Genomic DNA, 6,820 nt, shown 5'->3' on the forward strand with positions numbered 1-6,820 from the left:
TATCATCTGTACCGAATGATAAATCAGCCGATTTGAACGATTATATTTTTCCTTTAGGCAATTTTTCTTCAGTATCGGCTGTGTGTTTATTCAGGGACAGGTCCCTTTGTCTTGTTATATTCTGCAATTGATTGTTATGCTCCGACCCATATACTGGGGTAATACCTTTTCAAGTATCTCCCGTTCAAAGCCCTAGTAAACTCTTCTCCTTCGATCGTTTCCAAAATGTAAGCATTTCCCGGAGCACATCGGCTGATTCTATACGGCCCTTCCCAAGTGGGAGACCACTTACCGAATTTAGGATCCTTTGACCCAATTGGCAGCACTAACTTCCATACCAGGTCCCCCGGGGAGAATTGCTTAACTTTGACCTTCTTGTCATACCATCTGGTCACTTTCTTCTTGTTTTCTTCGATACTGATCAAAGCTCTCAATCATTGACCTGCCAAGTCGTCAAGTTCCCTTCTCATGAGCGCGGAGTAATCATCGGCCATCAGCTGATCTTGGAGTGATGTGCGTCTTGATCCTGTCCTCAACTCGCATGGTAATACCGCTTCATGACCGTACACCAACTCATACGGAGACACCTTGGTAGCCCCATGGCAGGCCATCCTGTATGCCCATAGAGCTTCGGTCAGACATAAATGCCATTTTTTGGGTTGTTCTTCTATCTTCCTTTTGATCAACTTAATTATCCCTTTTTTGGAAGATTCGGCCTGACCATTAGCTTGAGCATAGTACGGAGAGGAGTTTAGCAGCTTGATCCCCATATCGGCCGTGAATTCTTCGAATTCTCCCGATGTGAACATCGTTCCTTGATCGATCGTGATAGTCTAAGGAATGCCGAAACGATAGACGATATGATCCCTTACGAAGTCGACCATGGCGGCCGATGTTACGGCCTTTAACGGGATCGCCTCCACCCATTTGGTAAAATAATCTGTGGCTACTAGAATGAATTTATGTCCTTTGCTCGATGGAGGATAAATTTGTCCGATGAGGTCTATTCCCCAACCTCTGAACGGCCACGGCTTGATAATTGGATTCATAGCCAATGCGGGCGCACGTTGCACATTCCCGTATTTCTAACAATCTTGGCATCCTTTATAATATTTGAAACAGTCTTCAAGGATTGTCGGCCAGTAGTATCCATTATTCCTAATCATCCACTTCATCTTATGTGCCGATTGGTGGGCTCCACATACTCCTTCGTGGATTTCTCCCATCAGAGTCTTTGCCTCCTCTGTTCCTAGGCATTTGAGTAGAACACCATCAATCGTCCGGTAAAACAAGTAATCTTCTAGTAACACATATTTTGTGGTCTGAAATCGTATTCGCCGATCCACTTTCTTAGACGGATCTTTTAAATAATCAGCGATCTCTTTTCGCCAGTCGTCGGCCGCGAGCTCGAGAACCATGGTGCCTTGAATCGGCCGATATCTGGATGCGTGCTGGGCGAGCCTGTTGGTCTCCTCATTATAATCCCTGGGGATATGCTCAATAAACATGAACTTGAACTCCTTCAGAAGCTGGAGGCAATCTTCATAATAAATCCTTAATATGTCATCCTTGCACTCGGATCTTCCTGTTAATTGATCCACGATGAGCATGGAATCTCCAAAAATCTTGACGGCGTCAGCCTTAATCTCTCTCAGCAATTGCAACCCCTTTAATACAGCTCGATACTCTGCTTGGTTATTAGTGGCGCATGCTTCTATCGGCAGAGAGAAATCATAACTTGCCCCCGGAGGCTGATGAGGACACCACGAGTACATCTACACCAGCAGCACCTCAGGCGCCTCCAGTTGCTCCTCCAGTTGGGCCAATCACTCGAGCCCGTGCGAGAGAATTAAACTTCATCATGCTGTTAAGGAACGAAGGCCCATCGGAATAAGAAGATGGCCCAACAGGGCAGCCCAGGTGGGGCGCCTAGGGTTGGGCGCCGTGACCCCTTCGGACTCCAGGGGCTGCGCCCCCTTTATTTAGTCCGAGTCCTTTTTGTTTACGACTTGAGTTTTGTTTTACATCTAGCTTTAGCTACTCTTGAACACGCGCAAATACGCGCTGTCCTTGTGATTCAGAACTCCACCTTCGAGTGATATTTAGATTGCTCGCCTCTCTTTCTTGTTCGTTCTTCGATTGCGGACAGGAATCGATCTTCGTGATCAGGCTGATCTCGCACCAGCGAGGTTGGTAACCATCGGGAGTTGGTTCAGCGATTGCATTGGCGCTTCGGGTTCGCTCGTCGTAGTCGGATCGTGAGGGTCTACTTCCACCAAGTCGAATTTATCTTCACTCACCGAAAGATCGGGCACTCCGACTCTATCAAGTGGTATCAGCTTTCCAGGTTGATCGGTGAGTTTTACCGAGTGTTTTTCCCTTCCTACAGTCCACAAAAACCAAAACAAATTTTTTTCAGGTTAGATCCTTTGTCCCAGCAACCGTTTAGCCTCGCACATTCTTTCAATAAGTGTCTTTGTTGAATTTGTGTGCCTACTCGTTCAATTGTTGCTGGTTACTTGTGTTTAATCTGTTGTTTCTCGTTTTTTCATCTAACCCTAGTTTTCGCCGCCGCCGCCTTTCCGCTGCTCGCCAACCCTACCAGCCGCGCCCACCGCACCTCCCTGCGACAACCGCGCCGCGCCATCCCACTACTCCGATCGCCCCTCCCCTGTCAAAAAAAAAAAGATCGAAAGCAATCAGAAAAAAAAAAGGAAAGTGCAAAAAAAAAAAAGGAAAGAAGCAAAAAAAAAAAAAAAGACGAAGAAGAATCCAACAGGGAGAAGGAAGGTGATTCGGATTTGTTTCGGTGGAAACTCTTTTTGCGCGCGCCGTGACTCCCCCTGGGTCACGACTCTCTGGGGTAAATTCCCCCCCCCCCCACGCATTCCGTGCCAGCCTTTCATATCCGTATCTCTCTTTCTTGGTCCTTTATTATTCTGAGGTCCGCCTTACTCTAGAGAGAGAGAGAGAGAGAGAGTATCTTTTTTTTACCGGAATACCCCTGTACTTTCGGAAAAAGTGTGTGCCGCATTTTGATATTTGAGATCCTCTGTGTTCATATTATCAGTTTTGGGGCACCCTCTGTGAAAAAAAAAAAAAAAAAAAAAACAGAAATAAAAAAAAAAAAAGAGGTGCGCCCTCTCCACCTTGCCTCTGTTCTTTCGATTTTTCCTTGTTACCAGCAACTCTTGTTACGTGTTTGGCACTATCTTTCAACTTTGCATTATTGTTTGATTGTGCTAATCCTTCATTTGAGTGCAGCCTTCCCAGAACTCCACATAGTTCTACGACGAGCATATTTTGTTTCTCCAGGCAATCGCTCCTCCAATCTTTCGTGAGTTCCACCGGTTGGTTGCAGTTCGCCCCTGTGTGCGTGGTAAGAACGGATAAGAATTTGATAACAGCACTAGTGTGAGCGCCTTGTGAGCTGTTACACCCCTATTTTGTCGTTGCTTTTGTTCTTGTCTTTGCGCTAACCATGGCAGATGATGTCGACGCGGGGGCTAACCAGCTGCAGGGCATACGAGCGCAAGTTGAAGGGCTTGTTACCGACATTCAGACGATTCATGAACGGCTGGACTCGACGATCTCCTCGACGACCGAGCGGTGTGATCAGCTCGACCTTGCACAGACGGCCGCTAAGGCCACACTCGATTCAGTTGTGGCAAGACTCGATGCATTGCACACAACAGTCGCAGAGTTGCAGCAGGGTTATGGTGGTGACTCGGACCAGGATGATGGCGACCGCCGAGGCCGTGCCCGCCGCGTGCCACGCCGTCCCGGTGGTAATGATTCCTTTTCCAAGATTAAATTTAAAATTCCACCTTTTAATGGCAAATATGATCCTGCTGCCTATCTTGATTGGGAATTAGAAGTTGAACAGAAATTTTCATGCCATGATATTCTTGCTAATTCTCAAGTTAAAGCTGCTATTAGTGAATTTACTGATTTTGCTTTAATTTGGTGGCGTGAATATAAACACAAACATCCCAATACCATTCCAACCACTTGGGAGCAATTAAAAACTGCTATGCGCCACAGATTTGTGCCTTCTTATTATGCTCGCGATTTGCTTAATAAAATGCAACGTTTTCAGCAAGGTTCCAAATCTGTTGAGGAATATTTCCAGGAATTACAAATAGGAATGATTCGTTGTGGGTTATTGGAGGAAACCGACGCTGCTATGGCCCGTTTTCGTGGTGGTTTGAACCGCGAAATTCAGGATATACTTGATTATAAGGACTACACAGATATGACAACATTATTTGAATATGCTTGCAAAGCTGAACGTGAAGTGCAGGGACGCCGCTCGAAGACATATTCTAACTCTTTTGCAGGAAGACGCTCGCCATCCAACTCCGCACCCGCTCTCCCTGCGCCACCCACGCCCACCACTACACCGCGCGAGCGAACGGCAAAACCTGCAAGCGCTGCCCCTTCCACAGGCGCCGCCCCTCCCACAGGCCGTACACGGGATATTCAGTGTCATCGTTGCAAAGGATTCGGCCATGTGATTCGGGACTGTCCGAACAAGCGCACTTTGCTTCTTCGTGACGATGGTGAGTACTCTTCCGCTAGTGATTCTGAAGATATTCGACATGCGATGCTTGCCACTGACCATGCAGCTATGGAGGTACATGTCAACCCGGGCGACGCCGATAGGTATGAAAGTCTTGTTGTGCAGCGTGTTCTTAGTACACAGGTCGCCCCATCCGAGAAGAATCAGCGACACACTCTTTTCCATACCAAGGGCGTTGTGCAGGAGCGGTCGATTCGCATCATCATCGACAGCGGCAGCTGCAACAATTTGGCGAGTACCACGCTGGTTGAAAAGTTGTCTTTACCCACTCGTAAGCATCCACATCCATATCACATTCAATGGCTTAATGATGGTGGGAAAATTAGAATTACTCGCTCAGTCCGTGTTCCTTTCTCCATGGGTGCTTATTCTGATTTTGTCGATTGTGATGTTATTCCCATGGAAGCATGCTCTCTGTTACTTGGGCGACCTTGGCAATATGATACTGATAGCTTGCATCATGGTCGTTCAAACCACTATTCTTTCATGTTTAAGGGTCAGAAAATAATTATACATCCAATGACACCTGAACAAATTCTTAAAGATGATCTTGCTAGAGCTGCTAAAACTGCTAAACAACTTGAACCATCGACATCTCTTAATTCTGAAATCAAGTTGAATGCTCCTGTTTTGCTTGCCACACGTGCTGATTTTGATGAGTTACGCGATGCTCCTTTGCCATGCTATGCCCTTATATGCTCTAGTGTGCTCGTTTCACTTGATGATGCACCATCTTTGGATATTCCCCCTGCGGTTGCTAACATTTTGCAGGAGTACGCTGATGTCTTTCCAAAAGATTTGCCACCGGGACTTCCACCACTTCGTGGCATTGAGCACCAGATCGACCTCATTCCCGGCGCACAGCTTCCGAACCGCGCACCGTACCGTACAAATCCGGATGAGACGAAGGAAATCCAGCGCCAGGTACAGGCATTGCTTGACAAGGGTTATATTCGTGAGTCTCTTAGCCCTTGCTCCGTTCCTGTGTTACTTGTTCCAAAGAAAGATGGCTCATGGCGTATGTGTGTAGACTGTCGTGCTATTAATAACATTACCATTCGCTACCGATACCCTATACCACGCCTTGATGATATGCTAGATGAGCTTAGTGGTGCCATTATTTTCACTAAGATTGATTTGCGTAGTGGCTACCATCAGATTCGCATGAAATTAGGTGATGAATGGAAAACGGCTTTTAAAACGAAATTTGGGTTATACGAATGGTTGGTTATGCCGTTTGGTTTGACAAATGCTCCCAGCACATTTATGCGTTTGATGAATGAAGTTCTAAGGCCCTTCATAGGATTGTTTGTAGTTGTCTATTTTGATGATATCCTCATTTACAGCAAGTCTATGGAAGAGCATTTAGAACATTTGCGTGCTGTTTTTGATGCATTGCGTGCGGCCCATTTATTTGCTAACCTCGAAAAATGCATGTTTTGCACACAACGTGTCTCGTTTCTTGGCTATGTTGTTACTCCACAGGGCATTGAGGTGGATAGCAGCAAGATTGATGCCATTCGGGAGTGGCCTACACCGACAACGGTTACACAAATTCGAAGCTTTCTTGGCCTTGCAGGTTTCTACCGTCGGTTTGTTCGTGATTTTAGCTCCATTGCAGCGCCTCTACATGAGCTTACAAAGAAGGATGTTCCCTTTGCTTGGAGTGATTCACAAGAGGTTGCGTTCAGCACCTTGAAAGATAAGTTAACCAATGCTCCTCTCTTGCAGTTGCCTGATTTTACTAAAGTGTTTGAGCTTGAATGCGATGCTAGCGGTATTGGGCTAGGTGCTGTTTTATTACAAGAAGGAAAACCGGTTGCTTACTTTAGCGAAAAATTAAGTGGTGCTAGCTTGAATTATTCTACTTATGATAAGGAGCTTTATGCTTTAGTGCGCACTTTGCATACTTGGCAGCACTACCTTTGGCATCGTGAGTTTATAATTCATTCTGATCATGAGGCTTTAAAACATATTCGTACCCAAACAAACCTGAACCGTCGTCATGCTAAATGGGTAGAATTCATTGAGTCTTTCCCTTACATTATTAAACACAAGAGCGGGAAGGAAAATGTCATTGCTGATGCTTTGTCTCGTCGCTATACCATGCTGTCACAGTTAGATTTTAAAATCTTTGGCTTGCAAACTGTGAAGGATCAATATGTGCATGATGCTGATTTTAAAGATGCTTTCGGCCACTGTATTCATGGCAAACCATGGGGCAAATTTCACATACAG

This window comes from Setaria viridis, chromosome 7, assembly GCF_005286985.2.
Source record: "Setaria viridis chromosome 7, Setaria_viridis_v4.0, whole genome shotgun sequence".
In the NCBI taxonomy this organism is placed as follows: Eukaryota; Viridiplantae; Streptophyta; class Magnoliopsida; order Poales; family Poaceae; genus Setaria; species Setaria viridis.